Below are 18,416 nucleotides of genomic sequence, written 5' to 3'. Positions count from 1 at the left end.
GCAATCAACAATATTTCCTAATCCAGGACTCCCACAGCTTGCAGGCTCTTTTCCTGTTTATGATCACGGGTTGCTACATTAGCTGTCTTAAATTCTCAGAATAAATGCTGGGAAACAAATATTAAATTCCACTTTGAATTAACTGAGTTAAAGTCAGCTTACTGCTGAAGGTTCATAGAGTTTGTAAAGTCTGATCGCATCCTGAGAATACACATGTTTTGAGAGCAGTTGACATTTTGTTTGCTCTAAAGTCATTACAATAACTCTAAACAACTCCACCATTTGAGGTAGAGTGGATTTTTAAAATGTTTTTGCAGTGATTAGCTCCAGCTCTTTTAAATGCTCTGATGTCTGAGCCTTTTGTGTATTTTTTATACAGTCAAAAATGAGTACAGTCATCCTCTTAATGAGAGAGGATTGTGCTCCAAACCCCAATTTCCTTCTAGCAATGAGGTGAGTTTCTTAGCAAAACATTTTCTAATCTGTTGAGCTAACATACATGCCAACACATGCCATCTTAATACACAAGCAAAGGCAATGTGTGCTTTTTCTTCAGATAAGTTGAAGCTATTTGCTGAAATGTTTATGTGGAATGTAGTTTTCCAAAGAGAAAATGAAAGCCATTTCCAAGCCTGACTGTCACAAAGGGGGTGTGTTGCGAGGAACAAAGGAGATGGAAGTATTTGCAGAGATGCAGAATTTATTATTAACACAGAAATATACAGATCAAGAAATAAACACTAAAATATATATAAAGTAAAGACACAAAACCATTAGCCAAATTAACCAGAGAGGAACCAAGACAATAACAAGGTCAGACATAAGACATAATACTAAACCTCACAGAGAAACATATACATTGACCATACACAACAGCAGACAGGCTACAGATGAAACAAATCAAAGGAAGATACAAACACAAAAACACAAGAGACACAGAAGATACCTACAGAAGATAGACTAATATAAGACTATTATAAAACAACACTTCACAAAAGACAAACCAGACTAGAAGAACAAAAGACAACCTTGAAGAGCAGACAACCAAACAGCTACAACACAGACACACAAAACAAGACACACCTGGATCCCAGTCAAGACATGTGACACATAAGGGCTGGCTGATCCCATGACAAAGGGAACGTATTACATGACAGTGCATTTATAATATATCAATATTAATACAGCTATGTACAGTCTTCTCTACAGTTTTATGTGTGTTTTGTCTGGTCTGTTCAATAAGTTATAAACATATTGATAATGTTATTAAATACATACCAAAATAAAGTAATTCTAAATTACATAAGGACATTGTTTGTATACATGTTAAATAAATAATCAAACCTCCTTTCACTTTTTTTTATCAGAAATCACGTGGCTGTTTCATCTTTTGTTGCTGTAGATCTACATGTAGTTAACATTTTTTAAGTTAAAATAGTTAGCATAACGACATTAAGCATTTGCTGAGCTTTAAAAAACAAGTGGTTGGTTGGGCCTCTTTCACATTTTTTACTGTGGTATGAACTGACCAGACTTGCCCTGTCCAACTCTAGATGGCGATGTTGAATTATATTGCAGATGTGCATGTTTGAACAGTGATGCACTGTATACAGAACAGTCAGTATGTGCTTGAGTTGTGTGTGTTGGGGGGCACTGGGAACTTCATAGTCAGCACATTGTCTTAGGAGGAGACGTAGTGTGTTAATATAAAGACGTGAGTGTCTCTCTCTCTCTCTCTCTCTCTCTCACTCTTTCTCTCTCTCTCTCTCACTCTCTCTCTCTCTCTCTCTCTCTCTCTCTCTCTCTCTCTCTCTCAGTGTGTGTGTGTGTGTGTGTGTGTGTGTGTTTGTATGTGTGTACTCACGTGTGTTTTGGTGTGGTGGTATGCACCCTGTGACACTCACTGGTTTGGCTGTGTGGAGCACTGACACTGTGCAGGGTGGAAAGATGAGGCCTGAGCCAGGAGAAGCTGGAAAGAGGCCACTGTGACTCTACAGCTCAGCAAGTCCCACAGACAGAGCCTCATACACACACTGAACATACACACTGCACACAGCACACACTGTACACACTGAAATAATGACACTTAGAATTTACTGAATTATTATTATCATTATTTTTAACATCAGAGTGTTGCATGAAATTAAATCATCTACATCCAGAGATAAAATCTGGGTAATGTGCTCATTCAGACATTTTATATCTGGCTGTAGATATACCATTTTAAGTTTTTTTCCATGTACAGACATTGCACATAGGCACTGCACACAAACACACATGCACACTCACACATTATGTATATATGAATTCATTACAAAGTTATGCAGAACAACATTACACACACACAAACACACACTGTAGATGGACACTGAATATATCTGAAAAATCCTTTAAAATATAAACACATATGTTTTGTTCCCCATTGTGCGTTTCTAAAATGCCTGTTCACTTTTATTTATGTCTCAGTGCACAGGTATCCAGGGGAAAATAATATTGACCAATAACGTCATGCTTCATCTCTCTTCCAACATCTTCCAACTATCACTATCACATGTCAGAGACTCTCCCTGGTATTGTGTTTCACTGGCAAATACTTCATGATAAAAAAATGCACCAAGGTTTTGATGAAAACAATAAAAATGATTTGATTACAATAATGCTAATTATAAAAATAATGATAAAACCATTAGGTGTCCTAAAATTGTTCAATCAGATCAAATTGGGGTGGCAATCTGAAAAGTATTAAAGTGCTGAATTATTTTCCAAAGTATATATAAGAGTTGATTCACTGTAAGGTCAGAGATGTACACCTTTAATAGTCACACAGCCCAACCCAGTTCAGAACATTTGTTACTGTCATAAAATAATTGGTTCTAAGGAATAAACCAGAGTGAAAGCAGGAGTTTTGAGACAGACATTATCCTCAAACAGAAACATGAAAGGTGCAAAACACTGACATGATAAGACTTGTCAAAAAAAAGTGTTTGTATCCTTGGAGACATGTCAGCTCTGAACCATCTAACTTTCACCGTGGACCATGTTTCACTCAAAGAACCCTCGTTCCATACCAACCTACTGCATTCCAGAAACACACAGATGCAGATAACACATAGTGGCACAGCAGGTGTGTTCCCCAGAATTCCCATTATGAGCTGTACTCAGGTATGAAAATAAGGTTTATTAATAAACTTATCTCCTAACAGTAAGTAACTCTGCCATTCAGACACCAGTGGATGTTCATTTTATCACTTGCTAGGACAGAAAAGTCTGGATTCTAGCCAAACCAAGCTGCACTTGAAGCTCAAAGGCTCTTTGTCCGATTGGGTTTTGACCATAGCCATCAATTACAGAGGGGCATGTCCATTTTTGGCTTTGCAGACGAGCGTGTTGTTGTTTGAGTCTGATATAGGCCGCTACAGAAAGCCAGTGAATAGAACCTAGCAGAGGAGTCACATGGCTGAACTTAGGAACATTGAAGACAAGTCACGCCGCCACATTCTGGATCAGTTGCAAGGTATGCATAGGAAGCCAGTCAGAAAAGAGCTGCAGTAGTCCAGTCTTGAAATGATGAGAGACTGAACACGCACCTTGATGATTTCTCTAGAGAGAAAAGGTTCTCCAGGTGTTATTACAAAGAAATATAATCGTCACTTCCATTATCAGCCAAGGCATGTTGGTCAGATCAGCTGTATTACCATTAAAATAGTTACTTCCAGCACTTGTTCATGCATTTCCATATTACCTTCAGCTCATAAAATAATATATATATGGATGCTAAACTTACATACAGGTCTTATTAAATGAAGTGCAAAGCAAAATGAGTAAATTAGTCCTATGATGGATTGGCATTACATCCAGAGTGTGATTCTGCCTTGCGCCCAGTGATTCCGGGGTGAACTGGATGAGTAGTTAGAAACAAAAATTAAAGAATTGATGTAAAACAAGGATGCAAATGTCATTGATGCAAATCACACTAGCACCATATAAGTATATATATATATAAAGAACTATGTCTAGGTAAATAAATGCTATCAGACTTTAAGGAATCCCTCCACTACTATGTGTAATTATTAATGTATTAATGTATGGACATTACATTGTTTAAGTTACCAGACCTAAAAGAGCAGTCTTGAAATTGTTCTATCTCTCTGTCTTAAACTGTGCATACATTTCAGTGCTGAGTTATAGAACATAGATATGATAGATATTAACGTGTCATATAGAAACCGCATGTGGTGGTCTATTCAGGAGTGTTTATCAACTTCACATGGTTTGAGATAAGTGTGTGACAAATAATCCAGTTACATTGGTACATAGACTCTCTAGACTTTTTTTCAGCTTGAGTTAATTTGATGCTAAACTATTTATTTAATGACTTGATTAGTGGAATCTGAAATAAATGTAGATGTCAGATCTCTCTCTCTCTCTCTCTCTCTCTCTCTAAATATTAAATATGTTTGAAAAAATAGGTAGGTACTTTAGGTTTGTAGGTACTTGTAACAACTGCATAATAACAGTGTAACTACTGGCAATGTTACAGACGGGTTACGGTTATTATGCAATATGTAAAAGCAAGTTTGTGTCATTTCAACTTCAAATTTTACTCATATTATTTCAATACGTATGTGTTTATGTAGTAACTGTCAAGACACCCATGTACTGTGATAAGCAAAACAGGTTTGTGTTGTTAAAAGTATGTTGTAATTAGAGATGTTTAATATAAAGTGGGACTGATTCTTACTGTCCTGTTACCATGACTTACTGTCATTACACAACTCAGTGCCCCTCCAATGTTCTAACGGCAGTTTCTTCCACCAAACCTGTAACCCTAAGATAATCTCTCCACGTGGCCCACTCACAATTACACACAAGTGAATTTATAGCAGTCACAGGCTGCTGCCTCTTGAAACTCTCTTGTAGGCTGCAGTGGTTGAACCGTCATCACTGGCCAGAGATGAAGAAGAACTTCACTGGCCCAAAGTATTGATCTTGACTACAGTCTTAGAATGCTGTAATCTTTATAATGCTATATGAGTCATTACACATCTCTTGAGAATTTCCCATGACACAGTCTGAACACAACTAGAACTGCAAATCAGTTCATTGTTGTTCATATTTTATAAATAAAATTATGTATCATTGCATTGGATTAATTGAAGCTACTCCAAATACCTTTTAGCAACTGTTGCCAGACTGGACAATTCTAGTCAGCAAATGTCCATTCAGCTTGATGTGAAACTCTAGCAGTCAGTTGCTTAATATGCATTTAAAATGATTTATTTTTCTAGTATTCGCAACAGGGTAAATTTTGATATATATTTGATATATGTTCTTTAACATATAATTTGAATTAATATTATGTTGGTGATTCTAAATGAAGTGTGCTGCATTTCTGTGAATGTTATTTTACCACTCTTCTGTAAAGTTTGTCCAAACTGGTAATAGTGGCTTGAATATTATATATCACAATGAGGAAAGTGAAACATTGGGAAAGTTTTCTTTGATTTTACATCCAACTATTTAATGACTGATGTACAGTCATCAAAGGGTTAATGTTAGAAGTCTGTGGTGAAGTGTTGCATGCACTGGTGTGCAGTTCTCACACTGCTGTGTGGGGACCACACATCTCATTCCTAACTGCTTTGGTGATTTGCAGCATGTCTGAAATGTATCATCATTCTTCATTCTTTACTTCTAGCACTGCAGGAACAGTCAGAATGTAAGTGTGTGTGTGTGTGTATGTGTGGTGTATAGTGCGTTAGGGAGGCTGTGCCTCGCCCCTTTAACGCATTTTACTTTCACTCAACTATCTCGCCCACGCACTGTGTGACTGCTGCCAGCAACTTGGAACTCAAGGATGTTAAATCCTGCTCAGCTCTCTCTCTCTCTCTCTCTCTCTCTCTCTCTCTCTCTCTCTCTCTCTCTCTCTCTCTCTCTTTTCCTGCCTCTGTCTTTCTCTCACAATCTGCCTATTTCTCTCCCTTCCTCTCATTCAGTCTTGTCCACCCCCCCACGGCCCTATAAGACTCTCCCACACTGAGCATTAACATATGTGTGTCTACATGAGGACACAGCCCCTTCCTCTGCCCTGCTTTCAACTCACTCTGATTGGTCAATGTGTCTAAAAGTTTGTGGACATTAAATGCAAAATTCAAGCTAAATACTGAATGTGCAAGTTGCTTACACTGGTGTTTGTCTTTTAGTTTGTGTAACCTCTCTATATTAAAGCACTATTAGAAGGGACTGCTTCTAGTGGAAGGGACAGCCACACATGAGCCTAAGGTCACAGCACCCAATGCCATGTGTCAGCTAGAGGGGTATACAGTCCCTCAGCATTGGATTTTGGAGCAGTGAAACTGCATTCTTTGGAATGAAGGAACTCCATTCCATACTTTTTTATATGAGTTTGGGTGGTGTCCAACAATAGTGCCATGCTCACTAATGCTCTTGGACTTAAATGCAGCCACATATCCACAGCAATGTACCAGCTGGAAAATAAATGTACACTGGAAAATAAAATGACACTTTGAATATTAAAGGGTTGCATGAAATGAAATAATACATATAAAATATGAAAATGAGTATGTGGTACTTAGAATATATCTCTGAGTGAGTTAAATTTATGCAGAACTTTGACATAAAAAAAGAAGTAAATCAAGAAGAGTAGGAGCTGTTGTGTGACATAATTCTGTTGGGTCCATTAGCACATCCATTATAATAATCCATACTCCGACCTACTGCTGCACGTACTGCTTTAATTATGCTGTGCAGGTCTGTCCCATGTTTAAAGATATCACTTTGTGATACAGAACCAGAAAACACATATGAGTCTAGGTCTTAAAATGACTTAAAGGGGAAATCCACTAACTTCTTCTCAAACTTCTTGCATGCTTCTAGTTTGAGGTGTAAACAGTCATCCAGAGAGGTGTGGTGTGAGATGGTAGACTGTATAGAAATCAAATGATCATCAATTAATTGAATGTCCATTTTCTATTTTTAATCATACATATTAAACCTCAGTTTACACTGCTACTAAAGTGTATCCTATGATGATTTGGTATTAAGTCAAAGTTAATTTGATTATTTCTCTATATTCATTTAGATCATTTTAGTTTTTGAGAACTGTGTCTGCAGTCAGAGAAGAGGTCACCTGCACAGCAAGCATTTTTCCAGCAACCTAAATATGGAGGCGTACGGCAGGACAGAGGCAGGTTCTGTTGTGAATGAAATGATCGACTTATCCCTTTAGCATAACTTCACAGTCACTTTCACTGCTGTGTTTATTCTGTACAGAGGGCTTTAAAGTATGGTGCAGTGTGTGATGTCAGTGCTGTTTGGTTTGCTGTAGGCTGAAGGAGACTTAGAGGCGAGGAGGAGTGGACTCCAGCCTAAACCTCTCTTTACTCTCCTTACTCACCTGGGGCATGCAGCACTCACTGACCTTGAACAACTCAACAGCTGCCTCTCTGTAGTTCTGCTGTACACTCCTGTGCTAAATGCCTGCAGAAACCCTCAAACCGACATAACTGTTTATCTGAGTATTTGATTACTTACAAAATACTAATATTACAATAAATGGGCTCATGTTATGCTCTGTGCATAATTACTGTGTAAATACTTTAACAATGCATATAACAACAATTTAACTGCATTTTGTGTCAATATCAAGTTACCTTTTTTTTTTACTCTTCTTTATTCCATCCACAACAGTGAACACTTACGGAGCGGTGTTTTTTAGAGTGATACAGTTCCCTAGAGTGACTTTGGAATGAACTGGAGTGGGTTTTGTGATTCAGAACTAATCATTCAACATCATTACCTTACCTCAGGAATGTGCTTTTGGCCGAACTGAATGAATTACATCCTTCAATGTTTAGTGTAAAGCCTCTCCAGAAGAGAGTCTGAAGCAGAGTCTCCCCATACATTCTCTTCATGTCAGAAGTAATGGTGGGTGAGCCCATGTCTGAATAGTTTTGGTCGTTATGATGAACAGACGTCATAGGTCAGGTATCAGAGGTAAAACAGGTCACGTTGGAGGTGAGGAGTATTGCTCATGTGCTGTTCTCCCTGACTGCTGCTGCAATAAATCATTTGACCTTGGACAAGTCATTTTACTCAGCTACACACACACACACACACACACACACACACACACACACAGAGTGTTGTGGGTCTCCTCACGTGTTGGCCTCCATGTCTGCTGGCAGGCCAAGCTTAAACTCAGATGATGTAATTTAAAGAAACCATTTTTTCCCCAAGTATGCAGCGTGCTATACAGACTCATGCCTTAGTCTCCAGACAGACACAGAGCCAGAAGCATCTGGCCCAGACACTTTCTCTGTCACCAAACTATTCACTAAGACAAGTCAGATGGGATTTCTTCCACTGCACACGCACACACAAAGACCAAGAGCGTGCTGAAATCAGTGCGGAAAATCGTTACTGAAAAAGATGAGCTTAAAAGCAAACTGAAATACAGCACCAGCAGACTCTGCCAACACTTAAACTTCCTCAGTGATGCTTGGCTTTAATGTACAGTTCCTAGATAAAAATAAAACCTTTTATTGCTGCAGAATCTTTTTGGAGGGTCTTTTGACTCCCACATTTACTATAACTTAGAGAACTGAAAACAGTGCAATAATGCTTTCAAATCTTTCTCAAGCATACACCCTGTTCTTTTTTTTATTTTAGTATATAATCAGTTCAAAAGCCATGTACAGCTCTAGAAACCGATTGAAATAACAACCGCTTCATACTGTCTGGTACTTTCTATAACAGCTTTCACTCTATCTTGTGCTAATTTTTTGAGTAATTTTCACCTCTCTGTCTGAGCACAGGTGAATTCCAAGAGATCATTTCTATATTAAGCTATACCTTTTACAGAGATATGATATGAATATGTTTAACTGTACTCCACTGCTCTGTAATAACTTCCAAATGGTTTGAAGCAGCATTTTGGTGAGTGTATATGATGTGCTGATCCAAACTGAAAGTGGCGGCGCCTTCAAAGACTGAATCAAAGTTCTTGCCTTGTAAAGATAAAATGGCCCTTTAACTTTATCTTGGGCCAGTATACAGCCAGACAGGCATATGGAATAGTGTGAGATATTTAGGAAGTGTGGCTGAATGACATTAAGCCTCTGGCTATGGTCAGTGACAGTGGGATATTACAAGGTAAGTGAAACTAAAAGCTGCACCAAAGCTTGCCATAACAGAACAGGGTTGCTAGGAAACAATGTCAGATATGCTGCTAATGATTAAAAAATGACACCTCCACATTTCCTTCAGCAGCTTCAAGAATGGTGTAACTGCCACAATGTTCAAGAAACCTGAACACAAAGTCAGGTTGAAATGTATGAAGTCATTATTTGATTGGGAATAACCACCAGCTATTATAAAATTTGTTCACACTACAGAAAAAAAGGGAAAAGTATAGAGCAAAAGTGGGTTTGAAGTGTTCTGGGGGGCGAATCTAATATGTGCTTTAAAGCCAGTTAAATTGCCTGTTACCTCATAATGTAAAGGTGTTTTACGTTTATTTGCTGGACTGTTGGTTTCTTTAGTTTTTTCATAAATTAAAACTTTGCTTATAAACTAGGTATAAGGTTATTTATACCTAGTTGTGTTTTAATGTTTAAGTTACCAGTTCCTTTTTTAAATATTTGCATTGCTTATCTAGCACCTAGCATGTTCTGCTGTGTGACTTGTCATAGCTATGACTTTTGAGGTTTAGTTTTCATTTTAGGTCCAAACGATGTTAAAAGAGAAGAATAGCTTCTAAAATACTATTAATGTCTGAGAAAATGTCATTGAAATTTTCAAGAGAAGAAAGAACTGGTTAATAATAAAAGTTAATATAAAATTATTATATTTGAAGCAGTTTCTGTTTAATTATTTCTATTACATTTCTTAATTTTTTTTTTAATCTTTTATTTTATTTAATTTATTTATAAAATTAAATTACATTTTTTAAATTAAAAAATTTCAGTAGTGTTTTTTTTCTATTTATCTGTCGGTGAAATACTTAGCTTCCTCTGCAGATAGGTTCTAGTATGCTAAGAAGTCCCATTAGCGTTCAACATGTTATTTGGTAAGTGAGTAGTGTTTCGATCATTACTTCTTGCTCTTTCTGGAAGAGTGCTTTTATTTTGCTTAAGTACCATTACTGTTACAGCATCTGAGCATGTGTTAGCCTACTCTCCACATCTCACAATTATTGTATTATTGTAATATGCCCTTATGCTGACCCCAGTTGAACCCTGCTGTACTGATTTCTGAATGAGATTACAGTAATGTGACTTATATCTGTTTCCCAGCATGCTTTACTGTGGGAACAGTAGTTCATTTTCACATGAATGTGAGGGGCAGCTGTCAGTTGAGCACTTTAAAGGGCCATAGAACATGAAGGGCACGGAGTTGGATAAACAGTAGACAGCTGGGCAGAGACAATGGCACCTCAGTTAATCATTAATACTGTTAATGAACAGAGCATAAGAGCTGCCGGTACTTTCCATAAGCCTCCTCGAGCAGCCGGCAAGGGGCTGACCTAACGTTAGCACTCTCAAAAGGCATAAGTGGGGAGTACAGGGAGAGGGAGGACAGAACAAACCAAATACAAAGGTTAAAAGTAGGAAAAAACAAATCAAAGTACAGTGTGTAGAGACTGAAAATCCATATATGTCTTTTAAAGGCCTCTAACTGAATTTTTTCTTGGAAATGACTGCCAGTGAACTAGTCATCTGTGTGCATCCTATCATTTTAAGGCTGGAATTCCTCGAATGAGTGAGCTTTTTTGTGAAGTATGTTTTTAAATCCTAAGATCTGTGACTGTGGAAACCACGAATCCACGAAGCGTCCAAAGATTTGACCAAATATATAAACATTTTACTGCTTATCTATTCTTAACTAATGATATTTCAAATGCACAGTAATGAATTACTGAAAAATAATTATTAGTAATTATTAAGAATGTGTAAATAAGAAATGAACATATAATCTGGTGTCTGACAAGATTCCGTTCTAGGATCTGAGCTATTTTTTATGATAATGTTCCATTATTAATATACATGGCATTAACCTCTGTTGTGATGAAACCTGTTTATAACTGTACATATATGTAGCTGATACATAAATGATAATAAACAAATCAAATCTTGTGTTGTGTAAATGTTACTAATTGATTCAGGCTTTTCTGTCAATTTGGTTCATTCCAGATATAAAAGATTTTTTTATATTGACAACAAATTCATAAATAAGCATATATATGATGTTTATTTGCAGCAATAAAAATACTGACATATTTTAATCTTTATTTTCATAATTTTAAAAATTTTTCACACATTGGCTTCCCTTTTTATGATAACATCCTCTGCATTTATCCTTCTGATCAAACTCAAGAAAACTCCAAGAAGTTCTCATATTAAATATTAAGTGTAGGCAGGAAGGCTGACAGTAGATTAATTAATTTGTTTATTTTTGACCTAGTAAAATGTAACAGTAAATTAATATAAAATAGAGAAATGAAAAAGAACAATATTTTTTAATCATCCTCTAGCACATGTTCTGCTCTTTTTCAATTTAGTGTGTAATTCCTTCAAAGCCAGTGTATATCTACTCTATTATCTGGTTTAAATAATGTGCTGCTTTCTACATCTGCTTCATACTGTCTGGTAGTTTCTACCACAGCAAAGAAACACCTCAATAATTACTGTCAATTTATTCCATGTGTTAATATCAGTAATCATTATCTGAGTATAATTCGGCTCTTTGGTTTAGCACATTTGAATTCCAGGGGATAATTTCTATAATCAGCTGTCTTTCAAATGCAGGCCTACAGAGAGTGTCCACTGAGGTCCACTGTTTTGTAATATATCTAGTTTTTTTTCAGTTACATGAAGAAAAGATTGGACATGTATTATAATCTATTTTTTTCCTTATTCTATTCATTAGCTTCCCATTCTGTGTTAACTTCCAGTGTATTCTTTCTGTACAGTGACATGTAACAATAACATCATTGGCAATTATTAATGTGTTGATAAACTGGCCATGGAAAATCCATCTGTTTGTTCCTGTGCGATGGACATGTGACTTAAGACATCTGCTCTGAGCTTGCATCATGGCATCTCAACAGTGTGAATCCTAACAGTAGAACAAATCACTAATAAATGGCCATTAATGGAAGTGATAACAGATGTGGGTCTCATTGGGAGCCAGTGAAAGTGCGTTTTGTGTGGTGTGTAAATGCACAGTGTGTTTGGGCGTCCATTTGCAGAGGTGGCAGGTGTTCTTCCTTTCTCCACAGAGCAGGTTTTTATGTCCCTCCTCAAGTTAGTTGCTTGGTTTCCATGGAAATGCCCAACAGAAAGAGTCTTGTCTTAAGGGGCCTGTTCTGGGGAAGGCTTTACTAGCTGCCTGACCTGGACTTCAGCAAAGACAGAAGGGGAAAAAGAGGAAAAAAGGACAAATCAAGCCAGCACAGAAACAACTCTGCATTGTTTCTAGCTCGATGTACAAACTGGATGGGGATGTCCAGGACAGATGTTTCAAATGAACCCGACCCTATGCTCTTCATTGTAAGCCAGCTTTTCTCAAAAACTCAAAGCCCTATTTCATTCTGACCAGAATATTCACTCCATCCAGTATTACTGCAGGCTTTCTTCTCTATATTTCTCCAAAGAGAGACCACGTTCAAAAGTTGGAGGCTTAGTCAATGATCATTATTGCTAGATTCCATGCAATTAATGATTAAAATCTTGTTGATGTTTAAGTGACATTAAACATTTTTGACATGTTGTATTTTTATTTTTAATATTTTATTTATTATTACTGAGAAGATTATTTATTCATAGACATGGTTTACTGGAGTGTTAGCTGATGATAAACTTGTCGTTTATAAAAATAGCTGGTGTATTTTGAGATGCCTAATATAATATTTTTTACTTGATTAAATCGTTGTGCACCACTTACACCATAGACCACAACTTTCTAGGTAATGTAATCTCACAGGAGGTAAGATTCTATCAAGTCCGCTGCTATCAGTCTGTAAATGTAAGTGAAAACGTATAAAAATATACTTGGACTGCACAGAGGTACAGTATGATGTCCCACAAGGACCAAAACTAGCTTTCTTCACTTAAAATGGATGTCTACACTTTTGGGGAAACTCAATTCTCTCTGAGTTGTTTACATTCGGGATCTCTGTGTTTTTTAAGGTGAAACAGTATATTTGAGAAGAAAAATTACTTTTGTGTGAAAGTAGCTGACGCTGAACTTTTCTGTAATTTTTTATCCACTGTTAACTCATTCATAACTTGAGCTAGCACTTTAATTTTGTAGCAGATTCGGTAATGCAGTTAGCTGTCGCTCGAACTTAAAGACATTTCTACCTTAAGTAGTCTGAAACAGCAAATATAAGTCAATATTATCCACCTATGGGGCAGGAATAGAGCAATATCCTCATCTCGGTTCAATCTTTTAAATATTTTGAGTTCTCTTCAATGTGTAAATAAATGACAGATGCCTTATCTCTCTAAGCGAGAGAAAGAGAGAAAGTCTAGTGTACCAGACCAATAAAGTTTTTTTTACTCATTTACAGACATTGGTGCTTTTTAAACATATTAGACTTTCTCACCCAAACAGATGGTGAGAAAACATCTTCTAAATTTTATAAAACGTCTTTTTTTGATTATAACAGTGAACATCTCCTTTGAACTAGAGTTATTAAGCAAGAAGGGTTTTTATTTAGGAATCCTACATGTGCTGGGGTTCTGTATAGAACCACAGACACATACAGTAGCATTAACTTGATTAACGTTTTTTTTGTAATGGAAACATTAATGGGTAAATGGGTAAATGGGTTCATGATGAATATTTAAAAGTAATGGTTCTTATTAGCAAAAAAAGTTCTTCTGCTATTAGAGCTGGCCACTATAACAATAGCATAGTCTTTTATGGTGCCATTTGCAGAAAGGTTCTGTATAGAACCATATAGATATACTGTATGTTTTTCATGGACCTGAAAAACAATTTTTTAGTGTTCGTGGACATATATAGAACAGCGTCTTCACTGAAGAACACTTATAGGAATTTCTTTTTTTAGAGAATAGTAAATTGAGTCTGACTGAAGGGGCGTGTCTTGGCAGGAAAGTGACATTCAGTGCATTCCCCTTTTTAGAGCATAAACTGTCAGACAACAAGCAATTTGATTATTTGGAACTCAATATTTGAGTTTTAAAATTTTAAAGAAGCTATGTATAAATAACAACTTTCAAAAATAATGTTTGCTACATTTTTTATGGTAAAAAGTCTTATTGCTCCTTTAAGCATACACAGTATATTAAAAATTCACAACTTTAATTTCTATTTAACAAGTAAAAATCCAGAGTAGAACTCTTCCCGTACTAATGATGACTTCTTAGTAATATTAAATAACAACTCCACAAAGTTATTGCTGCAATGAACCCAGCATGGCAAATTCAGCTCAAATAACCCAGAAACATCATAATGCACATCGTCCTGACGCCTTGCATTACTGCAGTACGGCTTTAAGATACAGATATGACTCTGACATAGTGTAAGCTTAATGGTTGCATCATAAGCCAATTCCATTTTGATTCAAGCATTAAAAGGTTATTGCCTGATTGATTTTTCTAGATGGGAAATTCCCCTAAAATAACCTTTTAAAATCTCCCACTACCATACATTTTTGTAAAGCTATTAAAGTTTTACATGTGACACTGTTAAATTTTATTATAATTTTAAAATCTAAATTCCAGAATTACTGCAACCCTGAAATTAATAGGAAAAGTAGATGAGATGGGATGAGAAATCCAGAATTTCCTGTACTTGAAAAGAGGTGATCAAATAGCAAAAAGGCAAAGATCTACAGAACTACATATGGAAGATTCATCATTTAACATTCAATAAAAATATTTTGGAAACTACCATGAAAATACCATCTTGTGTCTAGACTGTAATATTTAATATATTTCATTAATTGTTTACAATAATACACTTTTAATATGCCACATATGGTTATTTAACTAATGTCACAGAAGAAAACTTCATAGTGGTTCATGGAACATATATTGTATATTTTATAGTTTCTCTAAAAAAAAAAACAAACAAAAAAAAACACTTCTATTTCTAGGTTTTAGGAAAATACATATCATTTATGTGTGGCAATTTAAACAGCTTTAGTTTTAAACATAGAAAATGAATTATAGGAGAAAATACTTTAGTGTCTAAACAAGTTTTTTTTCTATGGTTTCACCTCAGACTGAAACTTAGAAATTTCACATACAATCCTCCAACAGGTCACTTTCACATACAATCAAGTCACATCATTACATGTTTATTTATTAAGCACATTGGATAAACAGGATGTTGAGCATATCAAAAAAAATATCATAAAAAAAACGTTTTAAATAAATAAATGAAAAAATTGCCTAAAACAGGAAGTGGAACCATATGGTATAGACGAAGCCGTACACCAGAGGGAACACATAACATCAGTATTAATGGCTGGCCTTCTTATCTCACATCAGAAGGAACTTTTAATTTGTAATTGAAATTTGTAAATAATAACATGAAATTTGTGTATTTACATAAGCAGTATTGCTTTAATCTATTTGTAACTGTAAATACAATATCAGTATTTACATTATTACATGTATTTTTACTGTAAAAAGTAATAAGAGACATGGTATGAAGTGAATCAGGAGCTTAAAATATACCCTATATATAACTGGCAAACAGTGGATTGGTACAAGCATTTGAGACAAACAAAAGGCAATGGCACACCCAATAAGAGTCAGGATTTGTCTAAATCTGCTCAATGTTATTACAGAATAAAATCCCAGCACAGAACAAAGGATTCAGAAACTTCCAGATTGGAGGCAGGGAATGAGGCAGATTGAGCAAATGTGGAAGGTAACATGAGGCCATCAGCATGCCTTTCACACCTGCTGTCTGTTTGTCGGGGGAGAGAGAGATTGAGAAAGGTGATCTGAGGGTTGACTGGGCTGCTGGATGTGTCTGGAGCTGAAAGGGAATACGGGCAGTGTGTCACCTGTTCTGCTCTGGACCATGACTGGGGCAGGGCTCTTTTACATGGACAGACAGCGCCCCATCTGTGACTGAAGCTTCTCAGATATCCACAGTGTTTATCATTTAAAACGCTCTGATAATCTTGGAGGAGGTCTTTACAACCACACAACATCTGTAGCCCCTGGTTGTTTAATGAAAGTTCACACTACATATTAATTTTCTTTTATTTGCATGTTTATACAATGTACATTTTTTTCAGGAATAAAATGAAAATGTCAATGAATATATTAGATACCTTTTTTGTTAATGAAAAAGTTATAAAGAAGAGCTCAAATCAAGGGCAGGAATCTATAGCTACAAAGGAGTTACACCCACAGAAAATGCAGGTTAACACATTCCCAATATTTCCTTTATAGCCATTGTTATTTATAACATTTTAGATTCTTTATATATTCTTTATAAATATAATTATAAAATATTTTTCTTCTGGGTGGTGGTGGGAGGGTGGTCTGGAGTTCAGCCAGGGTTCTAGGGTTGTGGGTTCAAATCTTGCCTTGGGTGACTGTCAGTGAGAAATTGCATGAGTTCTCCCTGTGTCTGCACAGGTTTCCTCTGGGTGTTCAGGTTTATTCCCACGGTCCAAAAATACATGCTAGGTGGAAAAATGATAAAAAGCCAATATATTTTACCCAGAATATTGTATTTGTGTTTACATCTTTTACTTGAGCCTCTGAATTATGGAATTGTTTATCTCTAGACTCTACATTGTCTGTAAGCAGTTATCCAGTTCAGGGTTGCGGTGGGTCCGGAGCCTACCCAGAATCACTGAGTGCAAAGAAGGCTGGAGGAGGCACCGGTCCTTCACATGGTGACACAGATACACACGCATTCACTTACACACTCACACCCTAGGACACTTTTGAGTCGCTAATCCACCTACCAACTTTTGTTTTTGGACCGTGAAAGAAACACCTGAGGACCCGGAGTAAACCCACACGGACTCAGGGAGAACACACCAAACTCCTCACAGACAGTCACCCGGAGTTGGACTCGATCCCACAACCTCCAGATCCCTGGAGCTGTGTGACTGCGACACTAACATGCTGCACCCTTTATGTTATGTATGGAAATAAAAAGATATCAGGTTTTTGTTTTTTACAGGGTGTGATAACAGAGATTTTCAGGAATCATCTTTGACCTGCAGTTCCAAATGTGGTAATGACACCATCTATAGTATCACTTCAGGTTGTACCAACTTCACGTAAACACGCTTTTACTATTGTCTACACTCTTAAAGTAAAGGTGCTACAAATGTTCCTTGAGTGATGCCATAGAAAAACAACTTTTGGTTCCATAAAGAACAATGTGTGCTAATAAATAAATAGGTAAAAAAACAAAAACCTTATGATCAAGTGATGGATTTAGAAACCTTTAAAAGGTTCTTCACATTCACATATCTCTTAAACATATATGTTTCTTTATGGAACTAAAAGTGTTCTTCTTTGGCATTGTTCAAATATATCATTTGTAGTACCTTTAGTTTTAAATGTGTACTTTAAATTCTAGAGGTTGTTATGCTTGAGGACATTAAACCAAGCACTGAAAAGTTATATTTTAGAGTTCTTATTTACCTGAGCCAAACCAAAACGTTAAAAATGCTACAGAATCAATACATTTTTAACATATTTATCAAACACAAATTTAACACAAATGTCAATAATGGAATGCGATCTTGATCTCAGAATCTGAAAATGTGTGTGTCGTGACACCCATCATTAATACGCCTGTCACCACAGAAAGGAACCAAACAGTGTAACAAAGCTAGTTTTGCACTTCAGGCTAATCTAGGTGCTAATGGACACAATGGCTTTTTAAACTGTACCACATCAACCATTCTGTGAAATGAGCACACACACACAAACACACACACACACTGCTTTATCACAGCAGTGTTCAACTAACAGAATCTAGTGCTTTCAGCAGACTGTTTAGTCTTCTCCTTATCAATAACTGTCAGAGTGTCTTGCTAACCTCTCAGTAAACAGTCAGTATAGAGCTGTCACAAAGAACAGAGCAATGCTCTGGGAACATTTGCATATTTTGTTGATTTTATACAACATGTTCCAAAGATAAAAATTTTCTTTTTAGATAAAGCCTTCATGTTTACTCCTCAAGCGTGCCATTTGGCCCATTTATTTGCATGAACTGTTAAAAGCCTTTGTTGGGATACATTTTAGTGCCTCGGCAAGTGATAATTAACTCAACCACAAAATTCCCTTTCATCTACACACAGAAACAAACTTAAAAACAAAATAACACTACTCGCTATGTGTCGGAGTATTGTTAGTCATCAATATGTTACTTCATTA

Source organism: Hoplias malabaricus, chromosome 6 (assembly GCF_029633855.1).
Source record: "Hoplias malabaricus isolate fHopMal1 chromosome 6, fHopMal1.hap1, whole genome shotgun sequence".
Classification (NCBI taxonomy): domain Eukaryota; kingdom Metazoa; phylum Chordata; class Actinopteri; order Characiformes; family Erythrinidae; genus Hoplias; species Hoplias malabaricus.
Note: the sequence above shows the minus strand (reverse complement) of the source record.